Source organism: Camellia sinensis, chromosome 3 (assembly GCF_055761805.1).
Source record: "Camellia sinensis isolate YWXY chromosome 3, ASM5576180v1, whole genome shotgun sequence".
In the NCBI taxonomy this organism is placed as follows: domain Eukaryota; kingdom Viridiplantae; phylum Streptophyta; class Magnoliopsida; order Ericales; family Theaceae; genus Camellia; species Camellia sinensis.
Window position 1 is genome coordinate 90,849,629 of NC_138963.1, and position 26,485 is coordinate 90,876,113.

The 26,485-nt window shown below is 36.0% G+C and overlaps 1 long non-coding RNA gene across 1 annotated transcript; it reads right to left on the reverse strand.

Annotated features, from left to right (window-relative positions):
- Window positions 1–6,017: 6,017 nt before the first annotated feature.
- On the reverse strand, window positions 6,018–8,433 carry LOC145821061 (uncharacterized). The gene is made up of 3 exons (XR_014363101.1): window positions 8,265–8,433; window positions 8,082–8,145; window positions 6,018–6,091 (listed from the first exon to the last, which is right to left on the reverse strand). It is a non-coding gene; the product is annotated as an uncharacterized LOC145821061 (long non-coding RNA).
- Window positions 8,434–26,485: the final 18,052 nt, after the last annotated feature.

Here is a 26,485-nt window from a genome sequence, read left to right on the forward strand (position 1 = left end):
GCAATCCCACGGGAGTATGAATCCCCTCCCATTGTGGGATTAACATTCCCATGGGAGGGTTGGGATAGTTAATCCCCTCAAATGAATTGATAAGTAAATTACTATTTTACCCTCCACTTTACAAAACTAACAAAATTATATTATATGTGAGGAGTGTTTTTAGGTAATTTTATAAGTTTAGTCATAACTAACTAATATCACTACACTAGTATACAAACAAGTACACTTTATCTTACATCTTTAACTTAATACTACCACACTAATAATCTCATCACTCAATCCTACCGTACTCATAATCACATCCAACCTAATTTGCCAAGTAAATGAGGGTTTAAGTAAAATTAACGGAAAAAATGGCATTTTAGTCATTAAATTCAATAAAAAACAATATTTTAGGCATTTTTTCCACGTTTATTTGGCGGATTAGGTTGGATGAGATTGTTAGTGAGGGAATGGTTAGTGAAGAGTATTAATGTGTAGATTGTTAGTGAGGAGATTAGGTGAAAGTGTGTTTGTTTTGATAATATAGTGCTAAAGATGGTTAGTGATGTAATTGTTAAATTATTTTTTAAAAATATCTAAAAAAAATAATTTCTATATTAAAAAATATTTAAAACAAATATAAAATTTTCTTTTAACAGGCTACAATTGCCCCCCCTCCAAAAAAAAAAAAAAAAAAGGGATTAATAAGCTGTTCACACTGTCAAGCGGATCTTATAAATCATCACCAAACATGTTGTGGGTGGAACCCACCGCCATCCTACTCCAGTCTAGCCGTTCATGCGACCAAACAAACGGGGCCTTTATGTATACGTACATTGGGTTTAGGCCTCGTTTGGCAACAGGCCGGTTTAGCCAAAAATTCAAAAAGTTACTAAAAAGTCAAAACGCCAACAACCCATACCAAAAAGTCAAAGATTCTCTTTTCTCTTTATTTTTTACACATCTTTTCGTAAAAAGTCAAAAAGTCATCCCAAATATACTAGTTTTTTTAGCTCGTATTTTAGCCAAATAGCCAAAAAAGTTACTAAATTAGCATATTCCCAAACGAGGTCTTAGTAGCTAAAATATCCTTTTTATATCGATTTTTCTTAACAAAAATAGACAAATAACTTGAATTAAAAGCAAATAAAAAAATTAAAATTTTAAAATTTATTTAATATGGTTTATTGACCTTTAAGTTTCTTGTTGGCTTTGAATGTAAATGTAAAGGCCACTGGTGAAGTACTTAAGGATGGTATCATTGGGGGATAAGCTCCCACCATATTTCATATCTCCATATTCATTCATTCTCTTTTTGTAGGTCTTAATTTGAAGTCACTTTGGGTTGGTTTGGGGTGTCCTAAAAAAGTGTACTTTTTGTCTTTTTACGAAAAGATGTGCAGAAAAGTAGAGAGGTGATGTGATAGAAAAAAGATAAAAAGATAAAAAGATGGATTATATAGGTTATGATAATTTAAACGGTCTATTTTGTAAACTTCGTAAAAGTTATTCATACAAAAATTAGATTTGTCAAACAGCTATAAACACAAAAACAAATCACATTTTGTTTTACAAAATGAATGGTTTAAATTTACAATTCTGTTTGCTATTTATTTTATAAAACAAAATGTGATTTGTTCTTATGTTTATAGATATCTGATGAAATTGATTTTTTTGCATGGGTGACTTTTATTACGAGACCTACAAAATAAATGGTTTGGATCATTTATGTGAATTCAAATTTGAGCTCATAGAAAAAGTATGGATAAGTATGAAGAGTTGCAAGTATGGAGGGGAGTTTATCCCGTATCATTGGTACGTAGCTACTCGAGATAACATTGATTTATATTAAAAAATAAGTTAAATTACAAAGGGTTGGGCTTCTCTCATGTTAAGATCTCAATATAAGAGAATTTGAGGGGCTTGTAAGGCCTATCAGGGGTCTCGTTTTGATAATCCAAACAGTTTATTTTATAAGGCTCTCAATGTATATTACCCATGAAAAATATTAGTTCAATCTAATAATCTTAACCTTTTCATTTTATTGTATTTGTCTCTGAAAAAAATGGACGACAAATAATTTGCAATAGATCGTCCATTTTTTTAGAGACAAATGTTAAAAAATAAAAAGTTACGATTATCGGATTGATTTAAATTTTTTCATGGATGATGTACAAGGGCTCTACAAAATGAACTTTTCAAATTATCGAAACGAGATTCATAATAGACCCTACCAACCCCTCAAATATATAGTTGTGTGTGTGTTTAGTAAACTTTATTTTATTTTTTATTTTTTTTGATTTTTCTAAACAGGATAGACTTAAAAATTAAAATTTATAATATAAAACAAAATTATAAATTTAGGATTAATATTGAGTCAGTTGAAATTACAAAATTCAAATAGACATAAAAACTAATGTATAAGGACTAGTGAAGTAATTTGTCCGAAAATATATTTTTTTCAATCTTTGTAACAAGGATGTCCTCTTTGTGATTCAGTGTCATTGTGAGTAATTTGCTACCACCCAATTCTTGGTAAGAAATTTATTGCAATTGCAGCTTCCTGTAATCTCTGTAGCTCTCTGGTGGTAATATTATAGCAGCCAATTCTTATCCTTCAATCTTACCAAATGTCCATCTCAAGGTGGTTAAATGCCTAAAAACAATTATTAATGGTTTTAATAGTTTGTGTGGCTTTTCTAAAGAGTTTAGTTTCTCTTCAATTTAAGCTTATGCGAATTAGTGGCCAAGTTTGGGAAGACTAAATAAGTGCACTTTTTGTCTTTTTGGACTAAAAAATTGAGGTTGAAAATATGGATGTTTGGGTTAACTTTTTGACTTTTTATTGAAAAATGTGTAATAAAAAATTGTAAAAATTGATTTGTAGGGAAAAATTTGAATTGGGAGTTGTGTAGCCGTAATTGTTGACTTTTGGTGAATAGTGTTAACTTTTTAACTTTTTGAGTAGCTTTTTGGCTTTTTGACTTTTTTGGAACATCCCAAACTTGGCCGTAGTCTCAGTAGTGGATGTTCATCCCATCGGTATTTTTTACAAATTAATAGCTTAGATTTTACTCTTTTGCTAACAAATTTAATATTAGATTCACACAGAAAAATCTAACACAATATTAAATGGATTAATGTGTAGTCTGAATCATTGATTTACAAAAGAAAATGCCAAAGTGGTACACATTCATTGCTCGGATTGTTTACTCCCATCCAAACCCAAACTAGAGAGAAACCACTCTCTTTTCTAAAAAGATTTTGCATTGGAAAATTATAATGCAACGCACTTAAACCATTAAAATATCTCGATGAGAAAAAATTGTGTGGCGCTAGCAATTTGGTGCATGTCATTAACTTGAATAATCATCACATAAGGATCACAAATAAAAGCAATCCAAAAAATATTAATAATATTTATATAAAATTTAATATCCGAATAACATGATAATGATATTCTTCTATTTACGAATTATAGTGATAAAAATTTTAATTTTCAATAAATAAATATAAATGAGATACCATCCACAATTAGTGATGAAGAGGAGGGTCCCTTTGAATTAGGTGCTAGAAGGAGAATGGGCTAGAGATAGCAGGAAGGGGAGGTAAACAAATACTAATAGAGGTAGTGTTTGGTAGAGTTTTTTAATATGAATTGAAAATAGAGTTATATTTTGAGTTTGTGAGTTTTGGAATTATGATTTGAGTGTGAAAAATTTGTTTGGTTAGGAGTTTTGAAAAGAGTTTTGAATTGAGTTTTGGATTTTTGATGTGACATATGATATTTGATATAAAGATTTACAACTTATAACTAAACACACAACTCAAAATTCTATTCAAAACTCATAAATTTTTTTAAAAAATATAAAAAATAACAGGTGCTAATTGTAAAAAAAAAAAAAAAAGCACTGTTTTGGTCAACCGGCCGGACGTCTAGAAGGATGACCGGTTAGTCCAAATTTTCTCACATTGAAAAGAGTTTTTAAAAGTGGGTGTAAAATTCATTTTTGAAAACTCTAAACAGACAAGACACTGAAAACAATGAGTCAAAATATATTTGGAGAAACTTACAAAAATACTCTCTCAGTAGAATAATCACATGCATGGGTATGCAATGTATATTTTTCCTTCAGATTTTTGCTTGTTTTCAGTACAATGCGCTTGTCCTTTCAGATCGATACAAATCAAATCCCCCCTCCCGAGTCCGGATCCTCTGCCGCTTTATCCTGCAGTGGTCTCTGCGGTGCCCCAAAACGACGTCGTTTTGGGGCCAAATTTAAAAAAAAATAAAAAATAAAAAATAAAACACAGAATCTGAATCAGAAAAGAGAAAGAGGGAAAGAAAAACACATCTTCTTATCTTCGGATTTGTGGATTTAGAACTTCTAAACATCTTTGAATTCCATCGAAAAAGCCTATATTTTATGGGTTTTTCTTGTTTACTGGTTTCAATCTTATGGGTATGCTTTATTTCTGAGTTTGGTTCTTTAGAAGCAAGGAGTTTTCCACAGAAAACAATGTTTTGAACTGGGTAAGAGCTCAAAGTGCTCCAATCTTCACCGAAGAACTCAAAGAAATCTTCTTGATCGGATGAGAATGATGATGATGACAAGCTTTGATATTCTTCTTGGGCATCACTGTATATTGGAAGATCATAGAGAGAGAGTGTCTCCTCTGTTTCATCTTCTTCTTCTTGATGTTGCTCTGCCATTGATATTTGGTTGGGAAAATCAGAGAAGAAGAGGCATCCGAATCATCTTCGTGAGATCTTTTTGCATCTCCAATGAATTCATAGCTCGACACAAGATTGCTTACAGCAGATTTCTTCCCCTCTTTCTTTTCTCTGATTCAGATTTTGTGTTTTTGTGTTTTTGTGTTTTTTTTTTTGAAATTTGGCCCCTAAACGACGTTGTTTTGGGCGCCATAGGGACCACCGCAGGATAAGGCGGCAGAAGATCCGGACTCCCCCCCCCCCAATTCCAAAAGAAAATTTAAATTTGATCATAAATTTGAGTATATGTAATTATATTTCATTCATATTTTTTTTTATATTCTCTTTTTAAATCTCTATTCAAATTCATAATTCAAACACAATATTAGAGTCATTACAACATATATGACTTTTAGCGACCAATTGTTTTAGTCCCTAAAACAACTTTAGTCTCTAAATACTTTTTGTGACAAAATTATATTCGTCAGCAAAAACGTCACTAAAAGTGCGTCCAGGAAAGTTTTTAGCGACTAATTTTCAAAAACGTCGCTAAAAATGACAATTGGCAACCAATTTAACACTGCCACAAAATGTTTGATTTTGCAAAACTAAAACATTTCGTCGCTAATACTTCGTCACAAAATGTCCTTATTTGGTCGCGAAATACAAAATAGTGACATTTTTAACAACAATTATTTTTGGTCGCTAAAGGATAAATGACTCTCTGCTATATATTTTCGTGACTAAAAGTCAGTTTAAAAACATTTTATAACCATTTAATTTGATAGCTAAAAATTCACAAAAATTAAATTTATCATCCAACCATAAAATTATAAAAATAAAAAGAAAAAAAAAATTGAAATTCACACATCAAAGCATTCTATTCCCAAACTACAATGAGTACATAAAAAGTAAAATTTTACAAAAATTTGAACAAACTAAATTACTGAAATATTACTAAACAAGATTACATAAACGAACAAAATTACTGAAATATTACTAAACAAAATGACAGCTACCTCAACTATAGTATGTAAAATCTCTTTCAGAATCTTCGGTTACTGTTTATGTTGGCACTCTAACCAGCAGTCATCAGGAGAGAAGAAACAAATATCGATAAGAACTACAAAACTCTGCACGGATTTAGTGCAACGTGCTTATCTAATACAAACCACTTAAGAAAATATCATTCGGTGTTTGCAGACTTAAACCCTGTGGTCAGCAAAAACAATATAACAAAGATAAAGGTTAGTGCCATCTCATAGAAACACATTGAAGGGGGAAAAAATTAATTGAAGAATATGTGGCCGTCGTCACGTACAAGAACGTTTTCTGGTTTAAGGTCGCAGTACACAACTCCCAACATGTGTAGATACTCGAGTGCCAAAAGAACTTCTGCAGTATAGAACCTGGTTACATGAGGAAAGACAATAACTATGACCCTTGTTCACCGGAAAATATTAATACAAATAAAACAAGAATTACAAAAACAATATAGTAACATTGTGAGAACACGGTCTTCATTTTTTTCAGAAGCTTCCTTTGTTATTAAGTTGTTTGCTTCTTGAAGTCCATAGCCCAACAATTTATAACTTCTAACAGCCACAAAATGCACACATTAAATCACACGATTTCCTAAAACATATGTAATGGTTATCAAGAAGCACATCTCTTTGGTCCAAAAAGTTCGGTTTCATCATGCAAATACAATAATGCACAGCTCCTAAACTACAGCTCAGTAATACAAAGCAAGGCTTAAAACAAAAACATGAAATAACATAATATGCATGTTTTACAAATTGAGAAAAGCATAGTAATTGTCATCTTGGGTTCTATCAACCAATGAGTTTTTCATATACTGAACAGGGAAACAGATACAGCTAGGATACAGCTAGATACCTTATGGACAAGTTCAGGATAGTTCTATAAAATCTTTTATTTAAAATTCTAAAAACAGAGGCAACAACATAAATAAGACTAGTTTTCAAATTAAAAGAATTTTTTGTCAAAAAAATCCAGTCCCATCCTCTGGAAAACTTGGTTGGAATCACCCCATCCCCATCTGATATTTTGTGAAGCAAAGGAAACAACTTAGAAGAAAAGTAAAAACAAAAACAAGAAAACATGTTCGGTGAGTTTTCAGAAGGGGTGGACTAAGGTGGGGGGTGTTGGAAGTGGCACCAGAGGGGTGGGGAGATTGCCAAAGGTGGTGGCAGGTGGGATTAGGTGGCTGGAGGAAGGGTGCTGGAGGTGGTGAGGGAGGGAGGAGCAAATTAAAACTTGTTTTCAAATCAAGTGAAAACACTTTTTTATTTGCTAATATTTTGTAAAATTTCATAACTGTCGAACATTTTTTTGAAAACGAAAGCAGTTGTCAAACGTGTTATTTATAGTTCACAGTTGTTTTGAAAACATAAACATAAACAAATGTTACCAAACATCTGCATTTAAGGTCAACAGGGATTAGTAAGACACACAACCCAACAATGCCTCAGATTTACAGTTACTCCAAAAACTTGGTTCAAAGCATAATCAATAAGGTGAAGTAGTGGAATGAAGGATTTTCAAAAGGTAGAATGTCAATGTTGCCTTGGACATCTCGTCATACTTGATGAGACTAAATTGCATAGGCAGTAGCTAATTTTAAAAAGTACATTAAGTGCACTTCAAGACACTAGCAAACTGCAGTCTCAACAAAATAAATGCTTATATGCGGTAGTATAGAAGTTAATTATTTACTAAATTGACGAAGTTGGAAAACAAAGCAAGAGAAATCAGGCTCAAAATTCTCTCACTTAACAATATGAGAGAGAGTACTTTGGCAAAAGCTGAAGTAGATCACATGCCAAGAAATAATTTGCGCATTTGAAGAACTTTTGTTTGAATAGTCAACTTTGTTCAGAAATTTATCCCCCCACACCCCTCCCCAAATACAAGCACAAGGAAAAAGATCTTTCTACATTTCCTTTGCCTTAATTCATAAATTTGGGCAGCAAGATTTGAGAAGGAAACAACACTAACTTAAATGTAGAACTTCCAACATAATAAAATCAAAAAGAAATGAATGAACTAATTCAACACTACAGATATCTTTTGTTCTCAATGTGTTCCGACCCCCAAAGAAAAAGGAAAATAAAATAGAATCAATGCTCATTAAAAGAGAAAGATAAGTTGCAAACATGAATTAGATGAAAGCCATGAGTCTCTAGCTGCAAAGTTGCACGTAATAGTTTAGCAACAAGGCATTGATGCGATGTATAAATTAATGAAATCATGAATAGTTGTAAATTTGAAGCAATAGAAAATCACATTAAATTTAAGAAGCAAACTACAGAAATTATATTTGCTTTAGAGTCGAAAATACACATGGAAGAGGAGTGTATACCTTGGTTAGAATGATGTCAAGAAGCTCCATCTTTGCTTTAGAGTCGAAAATCTCAGTTTGATGACTGGAATTTATTCGATAAAAACAACGAAATCAAATTATTTTTTTTATACAGAAATTGAGAGTAAAATTAATGAAAATGCAATATATTAATGAAAAAACAAAAAAAGTTAGATCATATACTTGAGATGCCATCTCGAAGGTCTAAATTGGTCGTTTACGGAGGGATTCAAGATACACAAATAAAACCAAACACCGATTCATCGAGGTTTACGGAAGAAGATGGAGTCAGATACAAAAATCGAGACCCCGCTAATCTCCCTGCACCGATTCATCTTCTCTTCCAGTTCACAAATCCAAACACCTGCACACTAAAAAAATTATGCCATATAAATATATATATATATATATATACATTACACACACACACACACACAGAGACCTGAGCAAGAAGGGGTGTTGGTGCGAAAACGAAGAGGGAGAGAGGATAGATCTGCGTTGGAGTATGAGATCGATCATGAAGATGAGATCCATCATGAAAATGAGATCGATTGAAGCTGAAGATCTTAGATCTCCATTGAAGTCCCAGACGATTGAAGCTGAAGATCTTAGATCTCCATTAGAGTCTTAGACAGAGAGAAGAGAGAACAGATCGAGAGCATGCATTTGACAAATTAGGGGGTGAGGATGCGATTTTATTTGCCTATTATTGAGATGACCTAAATTTGGTCTCTAAAAGTCTTCACACATTAGTAACCAAATATATTGGTTCCCAGTTCTTAACCACATCAAACAAGCGTGGATCAACTGGTCAAATACGGTATATATCCATCTCATAAAGGTAATATGAAGGGTTTGTATGGCTTTTTTTTTTTTTTTTTAAATTCATTTTTGTCCCTAAATGATGACTTTTAGAGACCAAATTTAATTGGTCTCTAAATATTAGTCTCTAAATCACTAATTTCTTGTAGTGAGTGTGGCCTCACAACATTAACTATTAATATACACCATTAATTTAAAATTCATCACAATTTTCTTGGCACTTTTCGTGGTGTTGTTACTAAAATTATAATGATATAATTTACACAAGAAATAAACTTTACATATTTATATTTTTCCTTTGCATATATTAAAGGCTCAGTCACGATAGGTTTTGTGGACAATACTTATTTATCAAAAAAATTTAGGGAATTTTTTTTTAAAGTCTTTGGTATTAAGATTTTATAAGATAAAGAAAAAGTAATATTTTCATAATAGTTAAGGTCCTTCCACATTTTTTCAGAAAAATTTTGATTTAGAGAAATTTCAAAATCAGAGAATTTCAAATTAGAGAAATTTCGCTGAGTGTGTTTGTATGTTCATGTTTGGAATTTCTCTAAACACATTAGAATCCCCTTAGAATTTCTCTGAGTGTGTTTGTGTGTTCATATTTAGAATTTCTCTAGACATTTTCACTGAAATTTCTTTGGACACATCACAATCCCATAGTGTTTGAGAAAATTCACACAGTAACCATAACTAGAGAAAATTCATATAGTGACCACAACTAGAGAAAATTCAATAAATTACAAACAGTGACCACAACCAGAGAAAATTCACATAGTGATCAGTCAGGAAAGATTTATATAGCTAAAGAAAATTCACACAGTTCCCATATCTAGAGAAAATTCATACAGCCAGAGAAAATTTTTACAGCCAAAGAAAATTCAATATGATTCTTGAACTGCGTTGTTGATGGAATCGACGCTGTCCACCTGAGCCACATCTCCATATCTCATATCAATGGCTTCGACGATTCCTCCAACAAGCTCACCAGAGAAGTCACTACCTTTCGTTTCCTGGAACCACTACTTCACGCAGTCCGACACCACCGTTGACAACGGCGTTGTGCGGTGATTCTCCCTATCACTATTGTTGCTTCTGCTACTATTCTTCTTCTTCTTCCAACCTCAATTCGTTACCAATTCTGGTGAGTTTAGGAGTTTAGTGCTTTTGAGACCCAACTACTGTTGTAGATTTAACTGTTGCTGCTCTGGTTTGTGTATATATATTTGTTCTTGGTGGGTTTGGAAGATGATTCGATGAATATTTGATTTCATGATCCAAATTTTGAGGATTTATATAGGTTTTCAATAGAGGGAGATGAATTTTCCGATCAAGTTTTAGGAGAGCAAGAGGTTTGGTGCGAGAAGAGAGAGGAGAGAGAATGAGAGAGTGGGTGTTATATATGGGAGTGGGTGAGAGACCTTAGATTACAAAAAAAATTATTATGAACCTTTCTCATTACTAAAAGTTGAAGAGAGATGTTAGACCAAATTTTTAAAAAAATTACTCTAATTTTCAGTGATAAATTTATTACTATAAAAATATTGTTACAAAAATATAATTCAACTACTTATATTTCTCACATCATATTTCAATAAAAATTAACACAAATAAACTAAAAATTAATCAAAACTTACAAACAAAAGTCAAAATATCTAAACCATTTATTAATTTGATAAATTTATGAATTTCATTATCAATACCAAATAATCATTCTACAAATATAAAACATATTAAAAAAATCTCAAAATTTTCTCATTCTTAATGATAAACAAACACATTAAAAAAATCACACAAGACATATGATTAAATAAATCTAGTCAATAAAATTAGGGAGTAATTATTCGTATGTTACTTGGGCAAATTACACCGGTAATCTTCATATTTGATCCCTTATGTCATTTTGATCCTTACACTTTCAATTGACTCAATTTTAACCCTTAATTTTAGATTGTGCGTCAATTTGATCTAATTGATAATATCGTTAGTGTTTCTATAAAAAAATTATTGTTAAATTGGTTGAGATTAACTCACTGAGTTGGATAAATTCATAATTTTACCCTTAAAAGTATGACACATGGCACTGCATATTTTTCATTAAAAAATGCTAAATGTTGCAACCCTTTGGATCAAAGTGAAACAAAGTCGTAAATTTATGATAAAAATTAAATCAATTAAAATTATAAAAACTAAAATGATACAAAGATTAACGTACAAAAATTACCATCATAATTTCGCCATGTTACTTTCATGTTTCTTATTCAAGTAACACTGACACCCACCAAATCCAGTCCTCCACTGCTATCTCTGCATGTTAGAAGATACTTTATATATCTTAAATATTGGAAATAAGACTGCCATTTTAGAATGCTGAGTGAAATTGATATGCTTTTATGGATTACCGGTATTGCTTGCATATAATCATTGTGAAAGGATGGGGGTAGCTGATTTCATATGCAGATAACAACAAACATATTTATCATACCAGAAAAACCAGCATTTGTAGCACGGTCAATAAATTTGGCACCAGAATGGGGTTATAAGTTACAGAAGGCAACCTATTTTACCAAAGAAAAAAAAGAAAGAAAAGGCAACCAACAACTCAGAAAATGAATTTTTAATGGGGTTATAAGTTACAGAAGGCATCCTATTTTACCAAAGAAAAAGAAGGCAACCAACATCTCAGAAAATGAATAAAAAATAGATGTGTGATTTATCTAATTGTTATAGAATTTCCCATTTTTATATGGTGAAGTCTTACATATGAAATGAATATCAACAATCCATCTATCGTTCTTTCTAAATAATATTTTTATAGATAAATTTTTTGGGTCCCTAACATTTCTATATAAATTACAATAATCATGTAATATATAAAGAATTAACAAAAAATTTATATAGAATTTTCATACAAAATTCAATATACACCATTCACTTTTAAAAAAAAAAATCCACAAAGATATCATTTTTATAGAATTTTTTGTATCAATTTTATGTATGAATATAAATTTTCATATGTAAAAGTTTAATAACGATCGTAATAAAAGCAATTTTAACAGCTAAAACTTATGAGGCTATTAATGGTCAAACTTTTTTGTCCCGAAAAAGTGATACAAAAATATTAAGAAATTAATTTTTAAAATAGGACTATGCGGAAAAGTCAAAAAAGGGCCTATAACAATAAAATTTTTAAAAATACCACTAATAAATACATTTTTGTTGATAAAATAGGTTTGTGACAAAAATTTATTTTTTGAGATAAAAATTTTGATCCAAAAAAGAAAGTAATTTGTTATTAAATGTTTAATTTCATCGCTAAAAATGTAATAATGATACTTTTAAAAATTAACATACTTCGTCTTTAAAAGATGATAAATTTTTATTTCTAAAATTTTAATTTGTTGTAACGAGTATGTTATATATTATCGTATCAAAGTTTAACATGATAAATGTTTGATAATAGATGTTTTAAATTTTACTATGTGTTATCAAAAAAATGCGACTAAATTGGACAACTAAAGTCCAAAGTAGCTAGAATACCAACAGTCAGCAAACCCAACAATCATAGCCAAAATTTGGAAGGAAAAAAAATAAATACAACTCCCATAATAGAAAAAAATAAATACCACAAAAGATATCAAATTATTCTCTATATAAAAGTTAGACCCACAACCTCACAACACAAAATGGTCTTTTGGCTACTTTGTTTGTAACGTCCCAAATTTCTAACCCAAATGATAATATAATAATCATGGCTCTTTCAAAGAAAACTGAATATAAATCTCTAAACTTACATTACATGATACAATAGTTTTTCATGCAACAATGTATTAATCCAACAACAAATAAATAAACAAATAAATACTCCAAGGGGTTTACAAGTTTCAAAGGCTTGAGCCTGGTTATACAAAACAGTTATTTAAACCCACATACATACAGCCCTTTGCCTACACACAGAGTCACAGCAAAATGAGAGTCTCGTACTCTCAACACACATTTCCTCGCCTTTAGTTAGGCGGCATCACCACATCTTTTCCTACACAAAAATCCCGTAGGGTGAGCATAAAGCCTAGTAAGAAATCCTTAACAAACTATATACCTTTTATACAAGTCTCAAGAGATGAAATGCACATGCCATGCTATGTTTTTTTCAAAGAAAATCACATCTCATATTTGAAAACCATCATGCTCAATGATGTCATGCAATTTCAATTCTTCAAAACTTAACAATTTATTTCAAGAGCGGTAAATACTGTCACGCCCCACTTTTTATTACTCGAAGTATTACCAATTTCATTTACTTAATTCCATTTCAGAGATAACATGCGAAAATAAACTCGTATATTTAACTTGTAGTGAATAACATTGCTCTCATTCGTATGCAAGTAAATACAACATGAGAACACTAAATAAATTGCCCTTGGGCTTACATCATTAAAAGTCAAGAAGAAGGGTATAACCCTTTTACATAAATGGCATTCCGCCAACACAAAAGAGGCCCCGTGGCCAACAAATAAGAAGATCCAAAACCTTGTAGCACATCCTGGCTATCACCTGAAAAAGATTCAACAACGTGGGATGAACATATAGTCCAGTAGAGATCTCAACATGATCCTTAACAATAACAACTTACAGATAGCTATGATCATGAATGTTCAATCTCATGCTAGAATAGTAATGTGACAGTTTATACAAAATATACGTAAGTATGAACTTTTCTCGAAAACAACCATTTCATTCAACGCTATAAGCGGTTCACCTTCTTTCCATTTAATTACCCATTTTTCCAAACTTTCATGACTATAACAGTTTTTTTTTATTAAAAAAAAAACAATTTCACCAAGCCCATTACTCTTCCCCCATTTTCCGTACTTATAACAAAATGACCTTTTTTGAAAACATGTTCACAAATACCCCACTTTCCTTCACGCTTTCCAAAATCTCAAAATGACATTTTGGTTTGTTCCTAATACATTCATATCAATACATGCATGCCTTAAATAAAAGGGAAATAACTCAACATGTATATAATCCACAAATGAGGCAGCTCAGCCTTTCAAAACTGTAACCATCGCAACCCATAACATACTCAGATATACTGACGATAACAATTAAAACTCTGCTCTACCGGCTATATGCACAGTAGCTAAGGATATGCCAAAGCGATAAGCGAGATAATAACTCATTTTAAACATTTCATACCTCATAATAGATACACATTTTAGTCCTGTATCAATCTCAGACAAAAACACTTCCATACTTCACAAATGATACACATTTTGGTGTTGTATCAATATCAAACAAAAACACTTCTATACTTCACAAATGATACACATTGTAGTGCTGTATCAATGTCAAACAGTTTCCGGTTTAGAGGTCCATCCCCTATCTTCCCCTAAACCGTGGAGTACATCCCCTATCTCCTCCCACACAACACAATGTATATAAACAATTATCATATACAAATTCCTCAATACAACAAAGCATCAATAACAAGTGTAATACATACACATAAACTATTCAATAATGTTTAACCAACACAAGTGTAACGCATACATCACAATTCAACACACCAATGTCATCCTCCACCGATGACCAAGGACAAAACCTCTAGATGCATGTATTTAGTACACCTAATAAAAGAGACTTAACTCTCAAGCAAACCTTAAACCCAACAACGACACTAGTACGATAGGTAAGGATAAAACCCCCAAATATGTGTATTCGACACTCATGATATAATAGTTTAATTCTCAAATTTATTTTTCGAGACTCACATAGAGTTAACATTTCATTTACCATTTTCAAGATCAACTTCATAATTTTCTTAAGTCAACATGTTCCATCACTTATTCCAAAAACACTTTTCCCTTTTCACAAAACCAATTACATTCTCTTCATTTTACAAAATCAATTCCATGGATAATAAGCCATAACCCAACTTGATTCAATACGTTCATTTCAAAATAACCCCAATACCATAATTAATCCCTTAACTATTAACACCTTCTACACAACTCATATTAACAATAGAAATTTACCAACATTGTTCAACCGTAAATCCTTTTTATTTTACCAAATCAAAATATAATTTAGGGCTTTCTCTTCTTCCAACAATAACATGCTAATTTTACTCTCTAATTAGTCCAAACCACAATCAGTGATAACAAAACCATTCTCAAACAATCAACCCTAGGTTCCCCTCATGATTTTCAAATAAATCCAACACGGATATGATTTTCATGCAATACAAAACTACCACATGTCTATCTATAGACGGAGTATTGAAAAGGAACAAAGAAATCCCTACCTCAAATGGAGAGACCAAATGGAGAAGATGAAGGCCAAAAACCAAAGTGCTCCAAATCGCCAAACTTTCAGATTAAAAATGAAGCCCTCAACCCACTCTACCTTTCTTACAAAGGACTTAGTATAGATTTACACTAGATGGAGATGAAAACCTAGAGAGAAGGTGTGTAGGGAGAGAGAGAAGATGGTTCTAGGGTTTTGAAATCAAAAGGGAGATGAACAAGTGATATTGAAAGGTTGTTATTAAAGCCCATTAATTGGAAAATGAAAGGACAAGTTAGAATTAAATGAGCACTAGCTAGCATTAAATGAACACTAACTAGAATTAAATGAACACTAGTTAGAAATATGAATGGACAAGTTTGTCATAAAATCCCACTAGTGGAATATGAATGGATCACTAATTCGAATTGAATGAACCATTATGAAAATTTAATAGACACTAGTTGGAATTAAATGGACATCAACCCTTGGTTTCCAAACACAACTAACCTGTTTTAAACCTATCCAACACGACCAAAGACTCATATACAAAGAGTAAAGGATGGAAACAGGAAAAAGACAACAATACATCTACGGAACCGAGTCTGAAATACAATTAAACAATGAAGGGAAAACCGGGATCGCTATAAATACAACTTTGGTAATCCCTAGGTCGATGTCTACAAGTAGACTATATAAGTACTACCAATTTGTCATTTTTACTAGCATTAACTAGAAGGCTCGACACCTATAATCTGTCATTTTTACCAATATTAGCTGGAAGGCTAGACACCTATTCAATTTCATCTACACCACCTGTCAAGACTTACTGTCATATTTACCCCAAAACCAATCCATAGAAACTTGTTTCTCAACATTCTTTTCTCAATGCAAGTTTTTAAATCAACTATCAAAGTTTAATATAATCAAATGAATTGATATGCCAATAACACAAGATGAATATAAATATTTTTATTCAAATTCATCATCCAAGGAATAACACAATTTTCTTATCTCAAGTATCCTCAACAATTAGTCATTTCAAGACTATTTCAACGTTTTGAACAATAATTTCCAAAATGAACAACAATTTTCATATTCCTTGAAATCCATCATTTATATAAATATAAATAAGAAACTTTCCAAAATCCATTTATTTTGACATACAAAATAAATATAACAATATCATTTATGGATTTTCAGTCTCTTTTAAAAAAATTCCCAAATTCTAAGTTTTCTTACAAAAATTATACAACTCAAATCTCTTGAAAGAAACTTTCCAAAATCATCTTTTCTTCAATAAACGAAGATCAAAACCTATAAGATCATTTTAAAAGAACAAGAGACAAACCCACTTTAAAAATCGCTCAACTTCTTGAATCAACAATTAATTTTCAAAGCTATCGAAAGATGATTTCGAAAATCATATAGATCTTGCAAAAACATATATATAACTCTAAGAAAATCTCTACCTTAAGTTTTGAAGAAGAAATGAGATGAAACCCCTAAAATCAACGGTGTCGAAACTCGATTTTCACCGCACACAATGAAACCCTCGAAAAGTTAACCAACATTGATGAAGAAACTATGGCAGAACTCTAATGGATCTTGAGAAATCAAGGTTTTGATCCAAGTTGGCGTAAGAAAATGTAGAGAGAATGGAGAGGAAATGGTTTTTTAGAGAGAGAGAGACCTAACAAGAGTGAGATACACTCAGTTTAAAGAGAAGAAAAGACTAAAATTTTGGACTCACCTACCACCGTACGTGCGACGCTTCTCCCGCACTTGCACTCCCGCACCTGCATTTATTGCAGTAGCCAAACAAGCCCTCCTCTATTTTCCGCATGTACGGCTCAAGTAACTTCGAATGCATTTTATTTTTGCTTCGGGGGCACTGCCCCTTTACCCCACCAGGGCGCTGCCCTCGGACCCGCCAAGGGACGCTACCCTCTGGACCCCCGCAAGATGACCAGGTAGCTCGATCCCCGACCTGCCCAGTCGAAGTGGCAAAACATAAAAGAAGGATCGAAACCGGGATCGCTACAACCTTCCCCTCTTAAAGAATTTTGTCCCTGAAATTTCAAATCAGACTACCCAAACAATGGGGTTTCTAGCAATCAGAGCCACGCTATTTCATTTTCAAATCACAATACTAACTCTCAACCAAATTTCACCATGGTTATCTCATTAACAACAACCTCCCAAATACGTATAAACATGAAATTTCCTAAAAAGTAATGGCAACTCTCAACAACCTTATGCTTAAAACAACAACGCACATATCGACATGTGGTTAACAACCTTAAATACGTTTCCCTCAACACTAGGGAATATTACAAAGAAAAGTAACTTAAGCATTTTCAAACAAATTGGGATATTTAAAGCGGACTTCTGCCTCCCCTTCCTACGTCGTTTCTTCAACCTCATGGTGTCTTCACAACACCTTTACCAACGGTATAGTTTTGCCCCGTAGCACTTGCTCCCGGGTATCTAATATTTGAACCGGTCGTTCTTCGTAAGAGACATCCTCATCTACCTCTAAGTCAACCCAATCAAGAACATGAGAAGGGTCAGGTTCATATTTCCTAAGCATAGATGCATGAAATACGTTGTGAACTCCCGAAAGTTGTGGCGGTAAAGGTAATCGGTATGCCACTTCCCCAATTTGCTCTAAGATCTCAAAAGGCCCAATGAACCTTTGCGATAATTTACCACTCTTACTAAATCTTATCAAATCCCGCCTTGGTGAGATTTTTAGAAACACATGGTCACCAACTTCAAAAGATAAAGGTCGTCTCCTCTTATCGGCATAACTCTTTTGTCGGCTTTGGGCCGTAGCTAACCTCTTCCGAATGAGAACAACTTTCTTGGTTGTCTCTCTAACAATTTTGGGACCCAGTAACGGTGCATCACCCACTTCGGCCCAACAAACCGGTGATCTACAAGGTCAGCCATACAAGGTCTCAAATGGTGCCATCCCAATACTAGCTTGGTAACTATTGTTGTAAGCAAACTCAATCAATGGTAAGTGCCTTTCCCAAGGCCCCTTAAAATCAAGGACACAAGCTCTAAGCGTGCCCTCCAAAAGCTGAATGGTACGTTCCGACTGTCCATCGGTTTGAGGATGATAAGCAGTGCTAAGAGTCAACTTAGTTACCAACGCCTCTTGAAGGCTTTGCCATAACCAGGCAGTAAAACGAGGATCCTTATCCGACACAATAGTCACAGGGGCTTCATGAAGTCAAACTATCTCTCTAATGTACAACTCTGCCAAGTGTTCAATTGAGTCACTGGTGCACATCAGAATGAAATGTGTAGACTTAGTCAACCTATCAACAATCACCCAAACGACGTCTCGTTGTGTTTTAGGAAGCCCAACTACAAAATCCATGGTAACACGCTCCCATTTCCACTCGACTATTGGTAAGGGTTGTAACAAACCCACTGGTCTTTGGTGTTTGGCCTTCACTTGTTGACAAGTAAGGCACTTCGATACAAATAAAGCGACATCCCGTTTCATACCCCTCCACCCAAACTGACGACTAAGATCGTGATACATTTTAGTGCCTCCAGGGTGTACCGCAAGGCATGAGTGATGGAACTCCCGAAGTACTTCCTCTCTACAAGATTCTAGTACAAACAAACGATCTAGGTAACGTATACTCAGATCCGAGTGAACGTTCAAACCTTTCTCTTCCTTCCCATTGAAAATCTTAACACGGATTGATTCCACATCACGGTCTCCTCGTTGTGCCTCTATGACCTTACTAACCAAGGTAGGTTGAGCATTCAAAGTAAACAAGGTAGCACTCTCTCCGGACTCACCCAAGTGCAAATCAAATTTGCCAATAACATCTAGCATATCCCATTCCCGAATGGCCACACTTGCCAAACTACTCACAGATTTTCGACTCAAAGCATCGGCCACCACATTGGCTTTCCCCAGATGATAGTGTAACTCAAAGTCATAATCCTTCATAAATTCCATCCACCTTCGTTGTCGTAAATTCAAGTCTTTTTGAGAAAACAAACTCTTTAGACTCTTATGATTGTAGAAAACCTCAAACTTCTCACCATACAAGTAATGCCTCCAAATTTTCAAGGCAAAAATCACCGTCGCTAATTCTAAATCATGGTTCGGGTAATTCTTCTCATAAGTTTTCAATTGTCGTGAACCGCAGGCCACAATTTTTCCCTCTTGCATCAAGACACAACCAAGTCCATCCCCGGACGCATCACAATAGATAGTGTAATTCCCTTTCCGAAATTATTAAAACCGGTGCGTGTAGACACCCCATTTTTGACCGTCCTCAAGACTTGGACGTCATAGTTTGAACACTCGATGATCATCCATGTTTGTGTTCGTTTTGAGTTCCCGAAGGTCTCGGTTGCGCGTCTTGCCTTAGGATCTCTCAACTTGACTGTTTTGTGTTTGGTTGTGGACCAAGGACTTGTGGTTTTTACACCTAAGGGTAGGAAGTGGCTTGTTGGCCATCCCTCAACCACCGGCCATGGCATGAGGCCACCGGCCTTGTTTTCTTGCCACCGGCCAAATGTATTGGTCGATCGGCACTGTATTTGGTCGGTCAGCCATTGTTTTGGTCGATCGGCCACATTTTCTAGCCGAGGCCTTTTCTTTGCCTTTTTCAGGCATTGTGCATGCCAGCTGTGCCAGCTGGTGACCACAGACTCTGCCCTCCATACACGTGTATGGAGGGATTTCATCCTTACACTTAGCTTCCATTGGAAGCTTGGAATTGGATTTCCTATAAGAGGAGGGCCTCTCCTCCCTTTCCAGAGGTTGAACAATCTGATATACAAGATATATATCACTCTCTCTCTATATCTCCTCTCTCTCTCTATAGTTGTGTGTGTAATAGTGTTCGTTCATATTTCTGCACCAAAACACCTAGTGGTACACTATCCCTTAGTTACTGAGGTGCTAAGGAGTTGATTTCAGAGTTTTTGAGTTGGTTTTGATTAGAAGGAGGTGCTGGAGTTGGTGTTCTTGAAGTGTTCTTCAAGGGTGAGAAACTACTCTTTTATTCCCTATTTTTGCTTAAGCTTTTAGCAATACTTGCATACTGTTTTAAGCTTAGTGTCCAACTGAAAAAAGTTCTGTTTTTATATGCTAAATATGTTTGTTTAAGGTTACTTTTGGGTTGGGGGTTGTCTACCCCCTCTTAGGCCTTGTTTTGCCTCTTTTTGTGCCTTCCTCTTTGGGCTTTGGAACCCTTTTGTTTTGACCTTCTCACCACTTTGGATTTTCAGTGATGAAAAAGTGGTTTTGAGGTCTTGAATAGGGGAGGGACACCCCTCTCTCCTTTTGTCTCATGTGCTTGCATTAAGGGCTCATAAGGGTAGCATGTTTGCTTAGCTTTATTTAGCTCCATTTCAGAGGGTATTTGGTGTTATTTGGTCTTTCTACACCTCTGTTTTGGGTTGGTTTCCTGGTCTCTTGCATGCACCACACACTTGCCTTGTAATCCTCCTATTTACCTAAACATGTATCATGCATTTAGACCATCATGCTTACATGTTTTGACTTAACTTTGAGAAGTTTTTAGCCTTGTCTTACCATGTATAAGCTCTGTTTGGTGTTGTCTTGGTCATGCTTGCCATGCTTTGTATGGCCACCATGCATTCTAGCTTGTTAACTTTGGGTGTGTGAGTCGTGAGCATACTTTACTTGGGCCGTTTCAATGATTTGGCATCATTTATCATGTTATTTCAGCCCTAACTCTATTTTTCTTTGAATAATCCATGCCATTTGTGGTTGTGATAGGTGTACTGTAACACCCCTTTGTTGACCTTGCATGCCTCATATTTTGTGCTAATCTTTTTAGCATATTTCGGCCTTATTCCATGCATGTTCCAGCCTTGTTTTGGCCTCCCCTAGGACTGTCCTAAGTCATTTTGGCCCTTTGGGGCTTGGTTGATAAAGTCATGGTTTGAGCCCCTTCGCTAGTTTCAAGTTTTGAACCTTCTTGCATACTTTACTTGGGTAATTTGATTGGTTTGGCACCTCTCTTAACATGATTTCAGAGCTTAACATGTTTGTCAAATGTCCATGTTTGTCTCTTTTAAGTATGCTCAAAAGCTCCCCTTTTATGTCTTAGGTGATAGGTCATTGTGCATGCATGCTTGTATGCTTGCTTTATGCCTTTGTTGCATCATTATGGCCACTGTTTTGGCATGGCTGAGGTTTGCCCATTTCAGTTTAAGTCCATTGAGCATGTGAGCATGTTTGCTTTCATGATATTTGCATGCTTGTATTGTATCATGTTTGCACGTTTGGTATATCGCATGATATTTAGCTAATTGCATTACATAACATTGTTGCATACTTGGCATGCCCGTGTTACATTAGCTTAACTTGCATGCTTAGGTTGCAGTGCATTTGGCATGCTTGCTACCTTAGTCTTGTGTGCATACTTGAGTCTTATTGTATTTGGCATGCTTAGGTTGCATAAAATTGCTTCTCCATGTTGCATTTGGCATACATGCATTGCATTGTGTTTGGTTTGGGATGTCAAACCAGACACGAGGAGCGAGGAACGTTCGTACTTGAAGTGACGAAACGTCTCTCAATCCTTAGTCGCCAACGCTCTTGATCCAACATGATAGAGTGTGAGGCATTTATGTGTTTTTGTGCATTCATTCCATAGTGAATTGCACACTTGGCTCCATTGGCCATCATGCATTGAAATGCGTGATTGGTGGTCCGAGGGTTGAGAGCCATACTCCCTCGAGTTCATAGTACGATATGGAGGGTGGTCGTGCACACATTGTCTTGTAAACACTCTGTCATGCATTGTCTGTCCTCTACTGCAGCAAAAACAGCATTTTGCAGGAAGGGATGGCTGGTCGGCCATCTTCAGTGCCGGCCAGCTAACTTAACCTGGCCGAGAGCTCCACTTTTGGTCGATGATCATTTTCTCATGGCCGGTGACTTCATCTCTTGGCCGGTGACCTCCCACAGTGCTCAGGGAGTGTTTCAGAAGCATCTTAAGGATTTTCACCATTTTCAGAGATGCAAAACAGTGCAAACAGAGGCAACATGTGGCATGGCAACGGGTTTCCGAGCGAGGAGATCGAGCATGCATCATTCAATCATTCCGAGGTGGACCTGCGGCGGCCTCCTTTTTTGTAATTAATTTGTTAATTAATTAAGGGTTTGTAATAATTAATTAGCTAGGATAGTTGATTAATTATTTGGTTTGCATTATTTATTCGGACCCTCCGTCGAGAGGGCGAATTTGTAATAAGTGTGTGTGCCAGTGTGAATGTCTTCCAACCCCACGTCTTTCTCCCTTTTACTTACCTGCTTTCAATGGTTAGTTTTAGGTCATGTTTCAATTAGCATCCTTATGCTCGCATGTTTGTATCATTCATCTGTATTGCATGTACCGGGCTCAGTGCATCATACTAACTGCATAGTATTTAATTCCAACTTGAATACGTGTATCGAGTTGTCGCATTCCACATGTCATTCTTAGAATAACCGAAACTGTTTTAGTTGCATTTTGCATGTGTTGCATTAGCCATCTTAACATGAACTAGGATCATGCATGATTTCTAACTAGTTTCTTGTTTTGGCTTGGAGTACTAGGTAAGTGTTTATCCTTTAGCATCTTGCATGAGTGTAAGTGTTGCCATGATAGCATGCTTGCCATGAGGCTATTTGCTTATGTGATATAACTGCCTGAATGCCTGTGGGTGAAGGTTAGATTACTTGAATTGGAACAATTCATTGAAACGCGAGTTTTAAGCCCACTTGATTGTGGCAAAATCATGTTTTCTTAAGTCCACTTGAGGGTGACAAATCCACATCTTAGCCTACTTACGAGTAGCACCTTCAAACCATTTTCAAACAGACACTAGATGTTTTGTTCCAACTTAGGCAATCTAGTCTATACTTGTGTGTTGTGCGCATCATATAGTAATTCTAGCTAATAATCGGAATGAGAACGCATGCGTTTTCAAAAACAAGATATCGTGTTTAGTACAAGCCGATCTTTGATCAGGCGAGCGGGGGGTGCTCATAGATGACCTTCCCCAATCGTACCCAAGTTCCCGAACCGAGGCAACTTTGGTGATGACGGACACGTGGCCTTAGACACGAGTCAGGGTTTCCTAAATTTCCCAAAATAAAATATTTAGGTGGCGACTCTGTATCTGGCAAAGCAGTCCATGTTTGACACTTCTTTCTTAAAAATCAGTTTTCCAAAACGATTTGCCGGATTTGGACTCTTTGGTGATTTATCAATCTCACATCGCACATTGTGAGATCAGATTAAGAACCGTGACAAATGAGTTCAAACTGTAGAAGCATGAGGCCCTCCGGGGCGCGTCTACAGTTTTTGGCGACTCTGCTGGGGAATTAGAGAACTTGACTCGAACTCATGATATCTTGTTTTGATTACACTTATGTGTCTCTTTGCATTGCATTTGCATTGGTGCGCCTAGGACACCATGTTTTCCATCTGCCATTCCTGGACAGTTTGCCGGAGGCTCGCTTTGAGAAGCGTGCCATAAGGTTGACCGGTTACGGGCTCTGCCACGATTGGAACACAAACCACGATTTTTACCGGGGCACCCTTTTTGACCATTCGACCTAGTGCATATTCGGAATCCATAATGACCATTCCAAACTAGGACAGGTTGCTTACCCGATTACAGGTTGTTTGAAACCGCTGTGTGCGTAGTGAAACCTAGCTTCTGACAATAGGACAAGGAAACCCTACCCCAACATAGGGGTGTTTTGGCCCTTACTTGCTTGTTATGTGCTTTTTGAGTTGACCTTTACAGGGTATGCATGTATCAGTTTGCAAGTCTAGGCATCAGTGTTTTGAGAATCAGTTATATCCGCGGGTATCAGATTCAAATTTGGGGCAGTGGTTTGGAAACAATGATCAGTAGCTGAGAACAGTATATTCAGCTTACAAATGCCAACTGTGTGTTGTCATACCGACTGTGTGTTGTGTTGTGTTTATTTAAGTCGTTATGCTGTCCATTTCTCTGGTTGTTTGTTTCCTTATTATGCTTTATTTATCTTTTTGCTAGGTATTTTAGCACAATTGCTTCCGACCAAGCAGATATTTCCCAAGTACTCTAGACTAGAGGTCGCAGACTCCATCGATCTGAGGATCTGATAGATGGACAACCAGTGTTCTACTCTTTACCCCCGGTTGCTAGACGGAGGTCAGTGAGGCACAGTGTATCGGTATCGCGGTTCCCAGATCAGTGGTCCTTGAGTAGTCAGGTTGAGATTTCCGAGTATACTGCAGAGGCAGATATACCGGCAGTTTAGTTAGATCAGGACAGTATAGTAGAATGGAGGAAATGATGCGTCAACTCCAAGAAAGTATGAAAACTATGCAGCAGGACGCTATTCGTCAAGCAGAATTTGCCAAACAACAGGCTGAGGTCATGGCTCAACAGGCAGAGTTAATTACCAGGCTATAGCAGCAAACCAGAGCATCTGCTTCACACCAAGTTCCTTCCCCACCAGGAGTTCCAACACCCAGGGAGACACCAAATGTCTAGGGAGATACGGACATTCCGACGGGGCTGGCTCCGCCCCCAATCCCACATTGTGAGATCAGATTAAGAACCGTGACAAATGAGTCTGAAGTGTAGAAGCATGAGGCCCCCCGGGGTGCGTCTACAGTGCGGTAGTCAATCTAGTCTTAAGCTCTTGGAATGACTTTTCACATGCCTTGCTCCACACAAATTTGATACCCTTTCTAGTCAACCTAGTCAAAGGTGTAGCTAATCTAGAGAAGTCCCTTACAAAATGTCGATAATACCCCATTAATCCCAAGAAACTTCGGATTTCAAAAACATTCTTGGGTTGTTCCCAATCCTGTACGACATATATCTTTGAGAAGTCCACAGTCACTCCCTCTCTAGACACTACATGCCCCAAAAATTTCACCTTCGTTAACCAAAACTCGCATTTTTCAAATTTAACATACAATTGATGCTCACTAAGTAAACCCAGTACTACTCGTAAGTGAGTGTGGGAGCCGAATTTAACTGGATAAATAGGGACGAATGGACCCATCCGGTCCGGAACGTAACCTCTATTCGGCATTGATCCTAGTCAATTGAAGAGCCGAATAAAATAACCGACACTCCAGCCAAAGGCTGAGTAGAAGTACACATAAAGGATCAAGGATGGGCCTAGCCCTAAGGCCTAAAGAGAACACTATAAATACGGGATTATCAATCAGAGAAAGGTATGTGAGAACTAGTGAACTTAACTTAAGATACAAGTAATCAAGAGAGTATACACTGACTTATCCGTTGGAGTGCTAACTCCGGCATCCCCGACCGGAGTGTTCATTCCTTTTTACGTGACTAGCTGAGGATCACAAGCGTCCCCCAGGACCGGAAGAGTATTTCCAAACCACATCCCCACAATTGGTGCAGTCTGTGGGAATACTCAAGCACATCCATGGCGGGCGTGACGGAAGATCCTCCGCCAGTAACTGTCGACCCTACACCGCAAGATGAGACCACTCCAAGCAATATGCTTGGGCTAGAGAATATTATCACAAGAAGGGCCTTGAACTTCGGTTCACCCTTGACATTAGCACAAGAGGCAATGCAAGCGATTATGGAGCAAGCAAAGCAAAACGAACAGAGGTTGGAGAACATGATCGCTAAGAACGAACGTCTCCGCCAGGATTTGGCCTTGGAAGTAGCGAAGTCCAAACAAGCTGTACGCCAAGATCCGGAACGACCTCTGAGGGCAGGTGGTCGACAACCTCGAGCCCGACAACAAGACACTGACAGCGACTCTCTGACTCACTATCCCCGGAGCCCAAAAAGAAGGGTCGACTCGAAGCTGCCAGTTCTTCTGAAGAGAGTGTACATATAAGGCATAAACGAAGAAGAAACAACTCTGACAAAGAAGACTAGCACGACCCCTTTGTATGACTGATCGCAAGGGCGGTCCTGCCCAAAAAGTTCAAAGCTCCGTCGTTCACTCTCTATGATGGAAAATCAGACCCCACCGATCATATCCATCACTACAAGCAAGCCATGACATTGCATGCAGACGACGAGGCCCTCATGTGCCGAATATTTCCCAGCAGTTTGGGATCATTGGCTGTCAGGTGGTATTATAAACTGGAGCCGGCTTCGATCAAGAGCTTCCATCAATTACAAAAATCCTTTAGGGCCAGATTCATCACCAATGAGGTCTAGCCAAAACAAGCAAACTTTCTCTAGGCAATGCAGATCCAGCCAGGAGAAACACTAAGAGCGTATTCGGCACG